The sequence below is a fragment of the Schistocerca nitens genome, chromosome 9 (genome assembly GCF_023898315.1).
Source record: "Schistocerca nitens isolate TAMUIC-IGC-003100 chromosome 9, iqSchNite1.1, whole genome shotgun sequence".
Classification (NCBI taxonomy): Eukaryota; Metazoa; Arthropoda; class Insecta; order Orthoptera; family Acrididae; genus Schistocerca; species Schistocerca nitens.
The window spans coordinates 402,124,904-402,145,238 of NC_064622.1; the positions used below are offsets into that span (position 1 = coordinate 402,124,904).

The following is a 20,335-nucleotide window of genomic DNA, read 5'->3' on the forward strand; positions in this document are numbered from 1 at the left end:
GTGAACCAATGCTGAGTCATTTTAGAGAAATTTAATCCGACGTCGCGTTTGATAGGACAAGACAAGACGTAGAAGAAATAACCCTTATCTACGAGAAGAACGACAGTTGTATGCAAGCTGATCTGGTATTTTCAATATTAATAACTGTAATGAGTTTACCCGCAATCGTAGCCCGGCTAGCTCAGTCGGTAGAGCATGAGACTCTTAATCTCAGGGTCGTGGGTTCGAGCCCCACGTTGGGCGTAAAATTTTAACTTCGCGAAGAAAAATCTGCCGTAATTGCTCTGCTGGACTACAGTTCCAAATACCGTTCGAAATAAATCCAGCTGAGAAAACCAGATGCCATTTTAGTTTCACGAATGGGTCAGTGAGGCAGACTGCCAAGAGCGACAGGTAACAGTCGTTGACCTATGCGCACCCCAATGAGACTTTCGGCGAGGTGGCTGATGTGGACTACTTGAATCCATAGAGATCAAATGACATCGACAAATTGTAACTGACTGCTGACCGCTACCAATGTAAACTAGCAGATAACATCGTTCAGTGCAAAGTGACTTGCTCGCTGGAGTGTTTTTAATGTAAACTCCAGTCCTGTTGGGAATGGCGGGCTCGTTTTCGAACTGATGGGTTCGTTTGAGCCAAGGGTTACTATTTTATGCTGTGATGACACTCTTTATTGTTTTATAAAATTGGCTTTCACTTACTTTAAATTACTATCTTATTTCTGGCTGGGAGGTAAATAACTAAAATCATAAGTTCAATTTCTGCTGAGGAAAAAGCTTCCCTAAAAACCTTAGCAGAGTTTTGGTCATTTCATTTCTGTTGATATTTCTTCATCTTTTTTCATTATTCATTCTTCATCATGTTCCTATGGATCATGTAGATGCTGTGTTTTTTCATATTGAAGTATTCCCTTGAAGTTATGTAGTCCGGGATAAATTATTTGGATTGCTCTTGTTATCGCGCCTGGCGGGTATGGGTATTTATACCTTGGAAAATTTAAATAGATTGGCGGCTGTCTTAAGAGTTGTTTTGTTTTGGTTTCTACCGTAATTCTTGATACGCCAAACTTGGCTGTTAGTTGAATCAATCTTTGTTCTATTGGTTTAATGTTAGCTATCTGATATACACTCCTGGAAATTGAAATAAGAACACCGTGAATTCATTGTCCCAGGAAGGGGAAACTTTATTGACACATTCCTGGGGTCAGATACATCACATGATCACACTGACAGAACCACAGGCACATAGACACAGGCAACAGAGCATGCACAATGTCGGCACTAGTACAGTGTATATCCACCTTTCGCAGCAATGCAGGCTGCTATTCTCCCATGGAGACGATCGTAGAGATGCTGGATGTAGTCCTGTGGAACGGCTTGCCATGCCATTTCCACCTGGCGCCTCAGTTGGACCAGCGTTCGTGCTGGACGTGCAGACCGCGTGAGACGACGCTTCATCCAGTCCCAAACATGCTCAATGGGGGACAGATCCGGAGATCTTGCTGGCCAGGGTAGTTGACTTACACCTTCTAGAGCACGTTGGGTGGCACGGGATACATGCGGACGTGCATTGTCCTGTTGGAACAGCAAGTTCCCTTGCCGGTCTAGGAATGGTAGAACGATGGGTTCAATGACGGTTTGGATGTACCGTGCACTATTCAGTGTCCCCTCGACGATCACCAGTGGTGTACGGCCAGTGTAGGAGATCGCTCCCCACACCATGATGCCGGGTGTTGGCCCTGTGTGCCTCGGTCGTATGCAGTCCTGATTGTGGCGCTCACCTGCACGGCGCCAAACACGCATACGACCACCATTGGCACCAAGGCAGAAGCGACTCTCATCGCTGAAGACGACACGTCTCCATTCGTCCCTCCATTCACGCCTGTCGCGACACCACTGGAGGCGGGCTGCACGATGTTGGGGCGTGAGCGGAAGACGGCCTAACGGTGTGTGGGACCGTAGCCCAGCTTCATGGAGACGGTTGCGAATGGTCCTCGCCGATACCCCAGGAGCAACACTGTCCCTAATTTGCTGGGAAGTGGCGGTGCGGTCCCCTACGGCACTGCGTAGGATCCTACGGTCTTGGCGTGCATCCGTGCGTCGCTGCGGTCCGGTCCCAGGTCGACGGGCACGTGCACCTTCCGCTGACCACTGGCGACAACATCGATGTACTGTGGAGACCTCACGCCCCACGTGTTGAGCAATTCGGCGGTACGTCCACCCGGCCTCCCGCATGCCCACTATACGCCCTCACTCAAAGTCCGTCAACTGCACATACGGTTCACGTCCACGCTGTCGCGGCATGCTACCAGTGTTAAAGACTGCGATGGAGCTCCGTATGCCACGGCAAACTGGCTGACACTGACGGCAGCGGTGCACAAATGCTGCGCAGCTAGCGCCATTCGACGGCCAACACCGCGGTTCCTGGTGTGTCCGCTGTGCCGTGCGTGTGATCATTGCTTGTACAGCCCTCTCGCAGTGTCCGGAGCAAGTATGGTGGGTCTGACACACCGGTGTCAATGTGTTCTTTTTTCCATTTCCAGGAGTGTAGATCCTCTCTACTGGTGCTTGGTCTTGTTCGTACCGCTATCTGTAATAGTCTACGTTCGGTACTAAGTATTTTAGGTGTATGTGCTTTTGAAGTTAACCACACCGGTGCCGCATATTCCAGTATTGGTCGTATAAAACTGCCATGTGTATATGCAAGTGCATTTGTAGTTGCTCCATTAACTTCGCCTGTTACTAATTTAAGTAGTGACAGTCGTTTTCTTGCCTTCATTATCATTTCGGTTATTGCTGGTCTATAGGTCAGCGTGGATTCAAATACTAGGCCAAGGTATTTTACTGTCGCTTTTGGTGTTATTTATCGCCCCCCCCCCCCTTTCGATACACAGATGTTCTGTATCTTGTTTGCATCGCGTTAAATTTTTGTGGTGGAAAGCTATAAGCTGACTCTTTTCGGTGTTAGATCTTACTCGCCATTTTGCTAGCCAGGATTCCAAGGTATTAATGTCCTGAGAGAGAAGCCGAAGTAATCATTCTGCTGTTGGTGAGTGACACCAGTACCAGTGTCATCTGCATATAGAGCCAAATCTTCATTCCATTTACTGGGTGTTGGTTGTCCGTCGTATAAAGAGAATATAATAACGGCGACAAAATAGCTCCCCGCGGTACTCCCGCTTTTGGGAAAAGTGGTGTCGATTTACTGTCGTTTACATACACCATAGTAGGCCTATCATCCAGACAATGTGATATAAGTTTGACTAATTTATTGGAAAATTCCTTTTTTATTAGTTTATAATATAGTCCAGGATGCCATACTTATCAAATGCTCGTTCTATGTCGAGCATTAAAGCTAGAGCACAATCTCCAAAATTTAGAGCCTGTGTAACGTTTCTTGCAATTCGAAGCATCGGATCCGTGGTTGAATGACCTTGCCGAAAACCTGCTTGAATCGGGGATATAAGTCCTTTTTTTTATCTATAAACTTCTGGATTCTCGCTCTTAGTATTGCGTCAAAAGCTTTGCCAATAACTGATAACAATGTTATTGGTCGATATGACTTACGGTCATTTGACGGTTTTCCTGGTTGTAAGATCATTATACGAGGGCTATCCACAAAGTACATTACGTTTTGGAATTAAAAATAAAGTATTGGAATATTTTTTTATTATATACATATGAAAGCCACACTTAAATACTACTTTTCTACATAGTTGCCATTTAAATTAAGGCACTTATCGTAGCGATGGACGAGCTTGGAAATTCCTTCGTCGTAAAATTCGGCCGCCTGCGCCTTCAACCACGTGGTTACCTCTTCTTTTGGGACAGAAAAGTTGTGATTTTTGTGGATTTCATGGAAAGAGGCACTACAATAAACTCTCAAAGGTATTGCCAAACTCTGAACAACCTAAGAAGAGCAATACAAAACAAGCGCAGGGGAAAGTTGGGCTCAAAGATCTTGCTGATTCACGACAACGCCCGGGCCCACACGGCAAATGCCACTCGTGAAGTTCTCGAATCTTTTAAGTGGGAGTTGTTTCCTCATCCGCCGTACAGTCCCGACCTGGCACCGAGCGACTTCCACTTATTCCCAGCAATGAAGAAGTGGTTGGCTATGCAGCGTTTTGATGACGACGCACAGCTTCAAGAAGAGGTAACCACGTGGTAGAAGGCGCAGGCGGCCGAATTTTACGACGAAGGAATTTCCAAGCTCGTCCATAGCTACGATAAGTGCCTTAATTTAAATGGCAACTATGTAGAAAAGTGTATTTAAGTGTGGCTTTCATCTGTATATAATAAAAAAAGTTTCCAATACTTTATTTATTTTTAATTCCAAAACGTAATGTACTTTGTGGATAGCCCTCGTAAGCTTTGCTGTCTTCCATTGAAGAGGTATTCTTTGCTATTTTATAGCGTCGTTAAATAGATGTTGTAACGGTAGTATTAGTTCACCAGGTGCTTGTCGTAACATGTTTTTGGTTATGCCGTCAATATCTGGTGTGTTACTTTTGCCAGTGCTGATGGCCGTTACTATTTCTTGCTGTGTTGAATCAGCCATTAATAATTTTTGATCTTCATTTAATTCACAATCTTCATGGTTTGCCACTTTTCATTGACTTAATTTTCATGAATAGAATCGAAAAGTTGATCTTCTGGATGTTGATGAACACTGTCCAAAACGTCTCTAAAGATTTCAGCTTTACCTTTGTCATCAGCTATAATATTGCTCTCATGTAATAAAGGGCGAGTTTCTTTTTTAATATTATTTAAAATACATGTAGGAACTGTCTGTTTTCCTGGAATGATATTAATCTGAGGTGAACAGTCATGCATGCTTTTCTTGTAACATCAACGATTTTGTCATTTTAGTCATTTATGTCGTTTTTTTATTTATAGTTTGATCGACCTCGTGCAGGAGAATGTGATTGTTTGAATTTTGTAGTATCCATTCTTTTTTGAGCTTGCTTTGGTTCTTCAGTTTGGGTGCTGACTCTCAGTAGTGAAGTATCAAAAAATAATGGAAGATGGTCACTTCCAACACCATATGCAATGCTTGTGTACAATTGATCTTAGGGTCATTTATTCATATGTTAAGAGCATTAAGCACAGTGTTGCCTGGTGTCCAAAGTTGGAAGGGTAGGAGAGCAGGCAATACCGATTGTCAGCGTTCGAGTTCAATCGATCCAACTACTACTGCTGGCGAGAATCCTGTTAGAGACACTATAGTTACAGCCAAAAGACACACTACGTAATAAAACAGAACTTCTTTTGTGTAAATTATTGTTTGAAGCATTTTTATTGGCCTTCGAGGAAAAAGTAAAAAAAAAAAATCTACAGTATTGTAATAAATAACTTAAGTAACTTTGAAAGGTCTCTGTTGGATTCCTTTCATGTTTGATTTCTTAAATCTATTGTCATTTACGGCATAAATTCCTCTTCTAAATTTACTGTGGCGTTTCTATCTGGGAGGAGACTGAGTAGTGGAACGTGTTACTTTTACACATAAACAAGAACGATCTGTCACACTACTACACTTTAAAACACAGTTTATATGTAATTCATGTCACACAGTCTCATACGGAACCTACATCCGCTTTCTTTTATATACTGTATATGATAAGATACTGTCATCCCCCTTCCCTTCTGTGTGAGAGGATGAATGAGCAAATGTATTTCTAGTTGCATGCTTGAGGGTAGCAGACAAGCCTGTCTGCTAGAGAACAGTAGGACCAACGTCGGAGCAGGTAGCTACGCTTTCTAAAAGCAAAGAGGTTTCTATCCTTAGTATGGTCCTGTCCGTCCGTTGTCATGTTGGTATAGGAAGCTGCCCCTCTGGCCACTTCCGTTTGTATTTGTGAGCCACCCCTCAGGAAGGGACCAGTCAGTCTGTCCGTGGCGAGCGTCTGAAGTGGTAAGATCTCCGGCTAAGCGCGTGTCTGCTAAGTCCGTAGGACAATGGATTTCTTAAGTTCAGCCTAACTGAAAATTTAATCACCTTTATTTCAGGTTTAGCTCTAAAATATCTAATGTTATCTTAAATTGCAGCGCAGTGTAATTCTCGTGTGAAGTTCAGAATATATGCCGGTAGTTGCTTTGTCACTACTTTGTGAGTAAAGTGGAACCACGTGTTAACCAGTACCTCTAAGTTCATCAATCTTAAATGCGAATGTGCGTGAGATTATAACGTCTCGTCTTGACAGTATTTTTCAATATAGCAACTTTTCTTTATGTTCAACCCACGTGGGGTGTACTTTGTGAGACCACTACCACGTGCTTATATAATTGTTTGACCCATCAGGTTAATAGTAAGACGTTAGTAACCAGTTCGAGGTTTTTCTTTTGTAAATTGCTTTTCGATCTAATTTATTTTAATTATCAAAATTATTGTGGAGTTACACGCTTTGTGTAAACCAAGTTAACCACGTGAAGCATGTGGTGTAATCATCAAAGTAGCCCTCAGCTATTCTTTTTGGGAAGATTTCACAGAGAGTTAGTATGAATTTAGTATACCAGTGTGTGGTAATGACAGACAGGATTGTGCTACGAACGTAACTTCTTTGGGTGAAAATTGAATCGGTTGGTAGTGGTTAATTTTCTCTTGCATATGTTTCAACGTTCTTTGTGTGTTGTTTTATGAATGCAGTGTCGTATGCAGTCTCCCAATCTTGGCTCCATGTTTGATGTGTTCCATAAGATTACAAACTCACACTTTCACAGTCCTAAATAAGGCACCAGGTCAGTTATAACTCACGTTTAATATGCTGAAATTTCAATGATCAATGTTAAAATAAATTTCCAAATATAAACTGATTTATTTCTTTTTATTTAAATTCTCTTATATATATATCACCGGTTGTCATATGACTATTAAAAGATTATAATTAATGTTCGTCTGGTTGGGAATTTGGTAAGCTAGACAGGATACCTGGTGAAACAGTTGCTCAGTAATGCAAGATTAACTTCCCCAGACAGCTCACAGCTTTTAACCCGCTTTTATTGTCTATCACCACTGGTTACATAGAAAATTAAAGCAACAACGTTACAACTTCAGATGAAGGATTTTCCTGAAAAACCTAGAAATATTAAAGCATTTGTACAAGCTCGACTTTTATGTCTACTTAATGTGTGGATAAATCGCGTAGTCTCCTTCCGCCGCCGAGCAGTGTGTCAGCAGTGCGCAAGTAGCAGCATTACTGCATTTACTAGGCAATCTTGTATTTTAATAACCGTTTCAATTTTGTGTCGATTTGTTTGCGCTCTCTGTAGATTAGTTCAGACGTTCTTTGCACAACAGTTTTTAGCATGGATAGGGACTGCAAATGCTGTGTTCGGATGCAGGCTGAGTTGGCATCCCTTCGCTCCCAGCTTCAGGCAGTGTTGGCTTCGGTCACACAGCTTGAGGCTGTTGCCAATGGGCATCACTGTGGGGTTCCGGATGGGGGTTTGTCGGGGACGGCCAGCTCGTCCCACGCATCCCCCGATCGGACTACGACTGTGGTTGCCCGGGATACTGCCCGCATTGAGGCTGATCCCTCACCTGTGGTAGAGTGGGAGGTCGTCTCAAGGTGTGGCAGGGGGCGAAAGACATTCTGGAGGGCTGAACGGAAGGCCTCTCCAGTTTGTCTGACGAACCGGTTTCAGGCTCTGTCTCAGGCTGATAGTGATCTTCGGCCTGACATGGCTGCTTGTCCTGTTCCAGAGGTTGCCCCTCAGTCTGCAAGATCCGGGCGGTCGCAGAGGGTGGGCTTACTGGTAGTTGGGAGCTCCAACGTCAGGCGCGTAATGGGGCCCTTTACGGATATGGCAGCAAGAGAGGGGAAGAAAACCAATGTGCACTCCGTGTGTATACCGGGGGGAGTCATTCCAGATGTGGAAAGGGTCCTTCCGGATGCCATGAAGGGTACAGGGTGCACCCATCTGCAGGTGGTCGCTCATGTCGGCACCAATGATGTGTGTCGCTATGGATCCGAGGAAATCCTCTCTGGCTTCCGGCGGCTATCTGATTTGGTGAAGACTGCCAGTCTCGCTAGCGGGATGAAAGCAGAGCTCACCATCTGCAGCATCGTCGACAGGACTGACTGCGGACCTTTGGTACAGAGCCGAGTGGAGGGTCTGAATCAGAGGCTGAGACGGTTCTGCGACCGTGTGGGCTGCAGATTCTTCGACTTGCGCCATAGGGTGGTGGGGTTTCGGGTTCCGCTGGATAGGTCAGGAGTCCACTACACGCAACAAGCGGCTACACGGGTAGCAGGGGTTGTGTGGCGTGGGCTGGGCGGTTTTTTAGGTTAGATGGCCTTGGGCAAGTACAGAAAGGGCAACAGCCTCAACGGGTGCGGGGCGAAGTCAGGACATGCGGGGACCAAGCAGCAATCGGTATTGTAATTGTCAACTGTCGAAGCTGCGTTGGTAAAGTACCGGAACTTCAAGCGCTGATAGAAAGCACCGAAGCCGAAATCGATATAGGTACAGAAAGCTGGTTGAAGCCAGAGATAAATTCTGCCGATATTTTTACAAAGGTACAGACGGTGTTTAGAAAGGATAGATTGCATGCAACCGGTGGTGGAGTGTTCGTCGCTGTTAGTAGTAGTTTATCCTGTAGTGAAATAGAAGTGGATAGTTCCTGTGAATTATTATGGGTGGAGGTTACACTCAACAACCGAGCTAGGTTAATAATTGGCTCCTTTTACCGACCTCCCGACTCAGCAGCATTAGTGGCAGAACTACTAAGAGAAAATTTGGAATACATTTCACATACATTTTCTCAGCATGTTATAGTCTTAGGTGGAGATTTCAATTTACCAGATATAGACTGGGACACTCAGATATTTAGGACGGGTGGTAGGGACAGAGCATCGAGGAACATTTTACTGAGTGCACTATCCGAAAATTACCTCGAGCAATTAAACAGAGAACCGACTCGTGGAGATAACATCTTGGACCTACTGATAACAAACAGACCCGAACTTTTCGACTCTGTATGTACAGAACAGGGAATCAGTGATCATAAGGCCGTTGCAGCATCCACGAATATGGAAGTTAGTAGGAATATAAAAAAAGGGAGGAAGGTTTATCTGTTTAGCAAGAGTAATAAAAGGCAGATTTCAGACTACCTAACAGATCAAAACGAAAATTTCTGTTCCGACACTGACAATGTTGAGTGTTTATGGGAAAAGTTCAAGGCAATCGTAAATAAAATGCGTTTTAGAAAGGTACGTGCCGAATAAAACTGTGAGGGACAGGAAAAACCCACCGTGGTACAACAACAAAGTTAGGAAACTACTGCGAAAGCAAAGAGAGCTTCACTCCAAGTTTAAACGCAGCCAAAACCTCTCAGACAAACAGAAGCTAAACGATGTCAAAGTTAGCGTAAGGAGGGCTATGCGTGAAGCGTTCAGTGAATTCGAAAGTAAAATTCTATGTACCGACTTGACAGAAAATCCTAGGAAGTTCTGGTCTTACGTTAAATCAGTAAGTGGCTCGAAACAGCATATCCAGACACTCCGGGATGATGATGGCATTGAAACAGAGGATGACACGCGTAAAGCTGAAATACTAAACACCTTTTTCCAAAGCTGTTTCACAGAGGAAGACCGCACTGCAGTTCTTTCTCTAAATCCTCGCACAAACGAAAAAATGGCTGACATCGAAATAAGTGTCCAAGGAATAGAAAAGCAACTGGAATCACTCAACAGAGCAAAGTCCACTGGACCTGACGGGATACCAATTCGATTCTACACAGAGTACGCGAAAGAACTTGCCCCCCTTCTAACAGCCGTGTACCGCAAGTCTCTAGAGGAACGGAAGGTTCCAAATGATTGGAAAAGAGCACAGGTAGTCCCAGTCTTTAAGAAGAGTCGTCGAGCAGATGCGCAAAACTATAGCCCTATATCTCTGACGTCGATCTGTTGTAGAATTTTAGAACATGTTTTTTGCTCGAGTATCATGTCGTTTTTGGAAACCCAGAATCTACTATGTAGGAATCAACATGGATTCCGGAAACAGCGATCGTGAGAGACCCAACTCGCTTTATTTGTTCATGAAACCCAGAAAATATTAGATACAGGCTCCCAGGTAGATGCTATTTTTCTTGACTTCCGGAAGGCGTTCGATACAGTTCTGCACTGTCGCCTGATAAACAACGTAAGAGCCTACGTAATATCAGACCAGCTGTGTGGCTGGATTGAAGAGTTTTTAGCAAACAGAATACAGCATGTTGTTATCAATGGAGAGACGTCTACAGACGTTAAAGTAACCTCTGGCGTGCCACAGGGGAGTGTTGTGGGACCATTGCTTTTCACAATATATATAAATGACCTAGTAGATAGTGTCGGAAGTCCCATGCGGCTTTTCGCGGATGATGCTGTAGTATACAGAGAAGTTGCAGCATTAGAAAATTGTAGCGAAATGCAGGAAGATCTGCAGCGGATAGTCACTTGGTGCAGGGAGTGGCAACTGACCCTTAACATAGACAAAGGTAATGTATTGCGAATACATAGAAAGAAGGATCCTTTATTGTATGATTATATGATAGCGGAACAAACACTGGTAGCAGTTACTTCCGTAAAATATCTGGGAGTATGCGTGCGGAACGATTTGAAGTGGAACGATCATATAAAATTAATTGTTAGTAAGGCGGGTACCAGGTTGAGATTCATTGGGAGAGTGCTTAGAAAATGTAGTCCATCAACAAAGGTGGCTTATAAAACACTCGTTCGACCTATACTTGAGTATTGCTCATCAGTGTGGGATCCGTACCAGGTCGGGTTGACAGAGGAGATAGAGAAGATCCAAAGAAGAGCGGCGCGTTTCGTCACAGGGTTATTTGGTAACCGTGATAGCGTTACGGAGATGTTTAATAAACTCAAGTGGCAGACTCTGCAAGAGAGGCGCTCTGCATCGCGGTGTAGCTTGCTCGCCAGGTTTCGAGAGGGTGCGTTTCTGGATGAGGTATCGAATATATTGCTTCCTCCTACTTATACCTCCCGAGGAGATCACGAATGTAAAATTAGAGAGATTAGAGCGCGCACGAAGGCTTTCAGACAGTCGTTCTTCCCTCCAACCATACGCGACTGGAACAGGAAAGGGAGGTAATGACAGTGGCACGTAAAGTGCCCTCCGCCACACACCGTTGGGTGGCTTGCGGAGTATAAATGTAGATGTAGATGAAATATTGGTAACCAGGCAGTACACAAAATCGTTGAAACCATCACCCACAAAAACATCATCATCCCCCCTCTCTCTCTCTCTCTCTCTCTCTCTCTCTCTCTCTCTCTCTCTCTCTCACACACACACACACACACACTCCTCCATTCCTCCATTTCCTGACTACTCCCCCATCTCCCTACCCCTTTCCCTACTTCACTGTTCTTACTCTGCTCAACCTTGCACCCCCCCCCCCCCCCCCAATCCCTCCCCTCAGACAGCTCTCCATTTAGGTCTTCAGTTCCCACACTACACCTTCATTTCACTTCATTTTAAATAAATACATATTAACGTAATTAAAACGACATAATACATATGTAGGTATTTGTTAACTGTAGCCGCGCGGTGAGGGCGACTTGTCACGGTTCGCGCGGCTCCCCCCGTCGGAGGTTCGAGTCCTCCCTCGGGCATGGGTGTATGTGTTGTCCTTAGTGTAAGTTAAAGTTAGATTAAGTATTGCGTGAGCTTAGGCACTTATGACCTCAGCAGTTTGGTCCCATAAGACATTACCACAAATTTCCAAATTTTTTGTTAACTGTACACTTCACTCTAGAGCACTGATACTTTATTTCCTCGATCGTCTACAATACATAACGATCTACATCAGTATTAGCACGGTTACTACATGTAGTAACCGCACACACTACGATGCTCGCGCTTCTGTAGGTAGAGGCCGACTGGCCACTGGAGAGCGCAGTCTTCTGGCGTTGGTCTTTCACAACATTGCCGACTGGTTAGTGTGGAGCGACCAGCGAGCTGGGGTCACTACACCACACCCCCACAGGGGAGAAAAAAAAATAAGAGAGAAGAAAAATATCGTTACTGACTTGAACTGTGAATGTCCACCGGGTGGAAACGGAACCGAACTGTTCGCCCGTATCAGGTTTCTGTTGTGGCTGGATATTGGTGGGCCGGCTGTTTTTGCGGAGTAACTGCTGCGTCTGGGTGGCCCGTGGCTGGTTGGTTTCGTGGCGGGCGGGCACTACTCTGTGTGACGTTGGTGTGCCGTCGGTTGTTGTTCGACAGGTGCTCTGTGACCGGTGCTGGCCTGCATTTCGGCAACATCTTCTACACTTAGGTCGGCTGTCTTCCACCGTTCGATGGACACTACTGTGTCTACCCCTTTAATGTGGAGAGTGAGGGTTCTGTCATTCCGTCCCGTGACTGCGTAAGGGCCTCAGTAGGGCGGTTCCAGTGCCCTGCGCAGTGGGCCGCGTCGGAGGAAAACGTGCTTTGTCGTTGCCAAATCTTTGAACACAAAGGCAGCCTGTTTCTATGCCGTGAAGTTTCACTTGGTCGCACGTCGTCAGTTTGCCTGCGGAGTTCTGTGAGGAAGTCTTGAGTAGAGTGCAGGGATCCAGTTTGTTGTGTGAAAAACTCTCCTGGCAGACGCAGGAGTTCTTCATACACTAGTTCCGCTGGAGATGCCTGTAGGTCTTCTTTCAGTGCACTGCGCAGTCCCAATGGCACTACTGGGAGGGCGTCAGTCCACGAGTCTGTCGTGTGGCACATTATGGCGGCCTTCAAGGAACGGTGCAGACGCTCCCCAATGCAGGTCTGAGTTCATGTACGGCAGTTCCCCTGTACACGAGCCCACACAAAACGCTGCGTTACTAGTGCCCTCGTAGCATGGATTCCTGGGTGCCTGAATCCATGTAGGGAATCGAAAACCCTTCATCGTAGAGGGGCAGGTACGTATGGCAGCTGTCGGCCTGCTGAGTCGACACACTATAACAGCTGCTCAGTACCTGGCAGTGGTATGCGACGCAAGTGCAAAGCCGCCTTTCAGCAAATCCTTTAACTCTTCATCGCCATTTTGTGTTGCAGGTAGTTCGGCGAAATTCACAGGCCCGTAAATGCTTTCCACTCTAGACAAGGCGTCAGGAGTGACGTTTTTCGAACCACTTATATGCCGGATGTCTGTTGTGAATTGCGAAATTAAATTTAGTTGCTAGATTTGCACTGGTAGATAGTTATTTCTTGGCTGTGGAAACACGAAAGTCAGTGGCCGGTGATCTGTGTATATAGTGAAAGCATGCCCTTCCACCATGAATCTGAAGTAGTTGACTGCCTTATAGTCTAATAAGAGTTCAGTGTAAAATGGGGGTCAAGAGCGCTGTTTCTCCGTGACCTTCTTGGAGAAGAAACCCAGTGGTTGACAGCACCAACAGCGCGGAATGAGGCCTCTAAGAAAATGACTAATGGGGTATCGGCGATTGGGTGCACAAGGAGAGTGGCCTGCTTGTCTGGCAGGCTTCAAATGCTGTTTTCAATGCATCAGTCCAAGTGATAGGTGTGGAGCCACACGCTTTGGGGCCAGTAAGGGTGGCATGGAGTGGTGCCTGCGCTTCAGCAGCTCGGGGTAAAAAACGACGGTAGAAGTTGACCATCCCCAGGTAACGACGCAGTTCACACACAGTTTTTGGAGCTGGGTAAGTTGTGAGTGCGGTGATACACTTAGCTGGTGGGTACATACCGTTCGCGGAAACACGAAATCCGTGGAATGTCACTTTCTTAGCCCCAATAACGCATTTAGCCGGATTTATGAGGATTCCGTAGTCATCAGATCTTTGGAAAACCATGCGTAGGTGTCTTTCATGTTCTTCTGTGTATGATGATGCCACCAACACGTCGTCGTTGTATGCGAAGCAGAAGTCCAATCCACGCAAAACTTGATCGATAAAACGCTGAGAGGTCCGTGCTGCGATTCGAAGGCCATATGACATGTATGGGAATTCAAACAGTACAAAGGGCGTGGTTATTGCAGTTTTATGGACATCCTCTGTTGCCATTGGTATTTGGTTGTAGGCTTTAACTAGCTCTAAAGTCGACAAAACGTTTTACCCCGGCAATTCCCAAGTGAAATCTTCGATGTGGCGCACAGGGTATTGGTCGGCAATTGTACGGGCTTTGAGTCCTCTATAGTCTCCGCAGGGACGCCAGCCATCTGGTTTCTTTGGTACCAGGTGTAGAGCAGACGCCCAGTTGCTTTCCGATGGTCGTGCCGTGCCTGCTTGGATCATTGCGTCGAATTCTGCTTTTGCGATGCGAAGTTTGTTGGGGGCCAGCCTTCTGGGCCGCGAGAAAACTGGAGGGCTGGGCGTGGTCCTGATGTGATGCAGTGTCGAGTGGCGGGGCGATGACGGCACTACGGCGGGTCGCGTGACTGTCGGGAACTCGTTTAGCAGTTGCGCTAACGGCGCTGGCGCCGCAAGGAAGTGTACCGACGACTCACTGCACTGCGTAGGCTGGCATGCCAACTTCAACGACGCAACAAGGTCCAAAAGGGAAGCGTTCCAGAATGAGGTCGTAATAGGACACGAAATCCAGCCCGATTATAGCGCGGGCCACGTCTGCGACTATAAATCGCCACTTGAATGACCTCCGTAACCTGATGTTCAGATTTAAAGTCACAAGTCCATATGTACAAATGAGCGAACCATTTGCAACTGCTAAGTCGTAATTACAAAATTTAAAAAAGGAAATGGATAGGTTAAAGTTAGATATAGTGGGAATTAGTGAAGTTCGGTGGCAGGAGGAACAAGACTTCTGGTCAGATGAATACAGGGTTATAAATACAAAATCGAATAGGGGTAATGCAGGAGTGGGTTTAATAATGAATAAAAAAATAGGTGTACGGGTAAGCTACTACAAACAGCATAGTGAACGCATTATTGTGGCCAAGATAGATACGAAGCCGTCACCTGCTACAGTAGTACAAGTTTATATGCCAACTAGCTCTGCAGATGACGAAGAAATTGATGAAATGTATGATGAGATAAAAGAAATTATTCAGGTAGTGAAGGGAGACGAAAATTTAATGGTCATGGGTGACTGGAATTCATCAGTAGGAAAAGGGAGAGAATGAAACATAGTAGGTGAATATGGATTGGGGCTAAGAAATGAAAGAGGAAGCCGCCTGGTAGAATTTTGCGCAGAGCATAACTTAATCATAGCTAATACTTGGTTTAAGAATCATAAAAGAAGATTGTATACATGGAAGAACCCTGGAGATACTAAAAGGTATCAAATAGATTATATAATGGTAAGACAGAGATTTAAGAACCAGGTTATAAATTGTAAGACATTTCCAGGGACAGATGTGGACTCTCACCATAATCTATTGGTTATGAACTGTAGATTAAAACTGAAGAAACTGCAAAAAGGTGGGAATTTAAGGAGCGTTGAGCGTGCCGGGTTTCTGACGTCATAGCGTGGAATAGCACGTTCAGGAGTCTTTCCGAACGTGCAGAGCAATATCTGGCATGTCAGATATTTTGAGCGTGCGTCTGAGCGTTGACCACTGAGATGGGACAACGCCAGCTACGTCACACACGAACCGTCTCGCTTCAGTACAGAGTTGTGAGGCGCCATATTGGCATTCATTTCAAGCCTATATGTATATATGTCGTTCCTGAGCACCAGGAAATTGAGAATCACTGGAAAACCCGTTGTTAGTTGTATGATTCGTTCCAATAAAATAATGAGAAACATCATATTCGTTGCAAAAGAATTATTGTGACTTGCGTATTATGAGAGTAGGCTATTTGAAGGCGGTGACACACTGAAGATCCACTCAAAACGCATTGTTCTTGGTACAATTTGTTATAATTAAATTTCAATTAATAACATAATTATCTACGATTAACGTTTTTAGCAAGGAGTAACACAATATGATTGAAGATAAGGAAGGTGTTGTTTGTTTAGCGTAATGAGTAGCGTCTCTGTTCTATAATGAATATTTGTTGGGGCAATTCTTTTTCCTAACATTCGCGTTTTTTAAGGTTCTGATACTTTATTATTAGTTTAATATATGCTATAATATTTGATGTTATGTAAATATAAGTTCATCTTTGTTCGAGGGGTGACTTTGTTCGATTGGCTTAATCTACAGGACAGCTTGCGCTACTTGTATAAAGATATTTTGCTCCTTTTTCTTTTACGCTTCGTAATTCACATGTTGCAGAGATTCTGCTACTGGGTAGGAACAGTGATCATGTAAGACTGACCTTGGGGTTTTACTAAGATGTGGGAATGATGAAATAATGTTTGTCTTATGTGGAGAAGTGTTCCAAATTTGTACCGCCAGGGAGGCCGGACGAATCTATGAAAATCGCGCCCAGTGAGATTCGCGCCCAACCAGAAATGTATGAGATTCGCGCCCAAACCTGCTCCCTTTGTGTCGGGCTTACCCGCGCCCGGGCCGTCCTAATCCCCCTAAACTACCTGCTCCTCGGACACAGAGACCTGCCCCCCCCCCCCCCCCCCTCCACCCACTCCGGAACTAGGCACAGCCGCCGACTGTCTGATACACAAACACAGCCTTAGTGTCGCTCTGGCTGTCGAGGAGTTCACATCGCGCGATTCGTGTATTTTTGACACAGTAGTTCAAATATGGAATTTTCAGCCACTAATCACGGTAAGCGATGTTGCCACTACGAAGCTTATTATCACATACTGAAGAGAACTAAAGAAGATGGAACAGTAACATGGCGCTGTTCAAGACAGAGAGCAAACCACTGCCGAGGAATGCTGAAAACGAAGGAGTCGACAGTGCTTTTTTCATTCGAGCATCAATGTGGACCTCCGGATGTCGCTCGGTTGGAAGTAGGGAAGATTTTGAACCACGCAAAGAAGAGGGCAAGAGACGAAGAGACGTCTATTTCAAACATATATTCAGAGGAGCTGGGTTGCCTGCATAATCGAGGCTATGATTTTATCACTGAAATGCCAGAGCAGCAAACAACGAAGAGAGCTTTGCACTATCAGCGGGAAAACCACAGAGAAATGAGAGAGATCCACCGACAAGAGAAGAAATTGACCGAAAGGCAGATTTACTACTCCAAATGTTGATAGGGGTTACTTCATTTTTCAACCATCTATCTACTAAGTAGTCAAAAAATTCAGATAGTTCGGGGATATCCGGTGCATGTGAATGTATCTCCAGCCAGCCATCACATACATCTTCAGGCCGTAGAAACTCCAGCGCAGCACACATGCGAACATGTCTCACTTCTTCGTTTTCTTTGTATTCACGAGTAAGTCCTAGCTCTTGAACTTTTCTCCAGAGACACTTTTTCGTATGGAAATAACATCCATTCACTTCAGCTGTCGGAAATACAACTTTAATTGCTGAAATCGCAGCTGATTCGAAGTCCACAGTCACGTTTGCAGGTTTCCATTCTGGAATTTTTTCCATCAAATTTCGGAAAAGACGGACGTACGTCTCTTTTCTTTTGTTTGGCAGTACTGCAAAGGCAACTGGATAGATGTTTGTCTCATTATTTGTACTCCCAAAGTCGGCGTGAATGGTGTATATTTGCGAAAATTGTTTGCTGCAGCACTTCAACGTACCATCCATAAGAAAAGTCTTGTTTACTCCTTAGAGCCTCTCTTCCTGCCCTTCCGCTAAAAACTATTATCCTCTCTCCTAGTTTGTCGTCGCTTACAAACGGCGCCACCGAACAACCAACGCTGTTGGCACCACAAAATTAATAACATGCTTGCTAAACCAAATCCGAAAATTAATGACGTTATTAGGTGTTTGAAAAGGGAAGTAGAAAATTCAGCGTGCGCCGTAATGTGGGCAGAACTGAGTATGGAAGGTAAACGGAAAAAAACAGTCTACATGAAACGTGATGAAAGGTTGGGAAAAATAGTAAAAAAATACGATGGTGAGATCAAGGATTGCTTGAAAGCCATATCCTACCTACAGAAACTTGACTGAATTTATCAGAAGATGTATATAGATACAATAGTGTTAAGTAGCAACTTATATAAAAAATAATAAAAATTTAAAAAAATATTGACGACGCTTATAAGCTGATTTTAAACACGCGTAAATGACTTTTGCTCTTTAGCCAGTCCAAAGCCTGGATAAAGTGTGATGTAAATCAGATTATTTTTAAAATACAGTATATGTGTTTTACAATACACCAAAACAAAAGCGAACCCTTTTCAGAGTCAACCCTTTACAATTATTCTTCTCATTCAAGAGTCACCACCCCAATTCCTCGCTAGTTTTTTATAAATTAAGAGTTAAAATTGACATTACTAATCGCCAAGTATAGAGTCACTTCATATTTCTGAGAATTCAAGAAGTGTAGTTGTTATAATGAAAATGCTATTGATAATAACTGCTGAATGGTACTGCAAGTGAAGCAAAAGAATGTAATCTCTTGTATTTACTGCAGTTTGAAGTGGTGTGTGGTAGAAATTTAATTCTCTCTCTCTCTCTCTCTCTCTCTCTCTCTCTCTCTGTCTGATGGCTGAAAACTCCAGCTGGGAAACCTCCAGGTAGCGTCCCTCAACTCTTTTGTCTGCAGGGCAAGGGGATTACCGGACCCGTCCTCGACCCTTTCTGGGAGCGAATCCAGCGCGCCTGGCCCGCTCTTGTTGTTCCACGGTAGACGGTCCCCTTTCTTCCAGCTGCGTTCGAAGCTGCTCCTCGTGTCGCTGTTGTACGGCGGTCATCTCTGCCACGTGTTTGCGTTGCTGATCGCACAGTAGCTGCTGCTGTTGTTGTATAAGTTGTTCCTGGCGGCATAATTGTTGCTATAAGTGCTTCATCTCTTCTTGTTGCTGTCCTTCAACTGTTGTTGCAACTGCTCCATGATACTATCGTCGGGGTCACCACTTTGCAGGCATTTACTAACTGCACACTTCACTCTACAGCACTGATACTTTATTTCCTAGATCGTCTACAATACAAACTGATCTACAACGGTATTAGCACTGTTACTACATGTAGTACGCTTCCGACAGCCGCAGACACTCCGATGCTCGCGCCGCGGTAGGTGGCCACTGGAGAGCGCAGTCTTCTGACGTTGGTCGTTCGCGACGTTTGGTTGGTGTGGAGCGACCAGCGAGCTGGGGTCACTACACATATATAACGACCAAAGATGTAGAGGTTACGTTGTCAGCATCTACATCTACATCCGTACTCTGCAAACGAACGTGAAGTGCATAGCCGCGGGTACTTTCCATTGTACCGGTTATCAGGGTTTCTGTCAGTTCCGTTCACGTATGGAGCGCGGAAAGAGTGAGTGACTGAATGGCTGTGTGCTTGAAGTAATTATTCTGATCTAATCCTCACGATCCCTATGTGAGCTATACATAGGGGATTGTGCTCTATTCCGAGAGTCATCATTTAAAGCGGGTTCTTGCAACTTTGTTAGTAGACTTTCTCGGGATAGTTTATTTCTATCTTCGAGAGTCTGCCAGTTCAGTTTCTCCAGTATCCTTTTAACAATCTCTCATGTATCAAACAAACATCTGACAATTCGTATTGCCCTTCTCTGAATACGTCCTATATCCTCTGTTAGTCCTATTTGATATGGGACCCACACACTTCAGCCATATTCTAGAACCGGTCGCACGGGTGATTTATAAGCAATCTCCTTTGTAGACAGACTGCACTTCCTCAGTATTATACCAACAAACCAAAGTCTAATTGGCTCAAATGGCTCTGAGCACTATGGGACTTAACTTCTAAGGTCATCAGTCCCCTAGAACTTAGAACTACTTAAACCTAACTAACCTAAGGACATCACACACATCCATGCCTGAGGCAGGATTCGAACCTGCGACCGTAGCGGTCGCACGGTTCCAGACTGTAGCGCCTAGAACCGCTCGGCCACTCCGGCCGGCAAACCAAAGTCTATACGCTTTACCTACGTGATCATTTCATTTCATATCCGTACAAACCTCCCCCCATGAACCATGGACCTTGCTGTTGGTGGGGAGGCGTGCGTGCCTCAACGATACAGACAGCCGTACCGTAGGTGCAACTACAACGGAGGGGTACCTGTTGAGAGGCCAGACAAACGTGTGGTTCCTGAAGAGGGGCAGCAGCCTTTTCAGTAGTTGCAGGGGCAACAGTCTGGATGATTGACTGAACTGGCCTTGTAACAATAACCAAAATGGCCTTCCTGTCCTGGTACTGCGAACGGCTGAAAGCAAGGGGAAACTACAGCAGTAATTTTTCCCGAGGGCATGCAGCTTTACTGTATGATTAAATGATGATGGCGTCCTCTTGGGTAAAATATTCCGGAGGTAAAATAGTCCCCCATTCGGATCTCCGGGCGGGGACTACTCAAGAGGACGTCGTTATCAGGAGAAATAAAACT

The 20,335-nt window shown here is 44.9% G+C and overlaps 1 non-coding gene across 1 annotated transcript; it reads left to right on the forward strand.

The window, feature by feature from the left end:
• Window positions 1-170: 170 nt before the first annotated feature.
• On the forward strand, window positions 171-243 carry Trnak-cuu (transfer RNA lysine (anticodon CUU)). Its single transcript has one exon. It is a non-coding gene; the product is annotated as a tRNA-Lys (tRNA).
• Window positions 244-20,335: the final 20,092 nt, after the last annotated feature.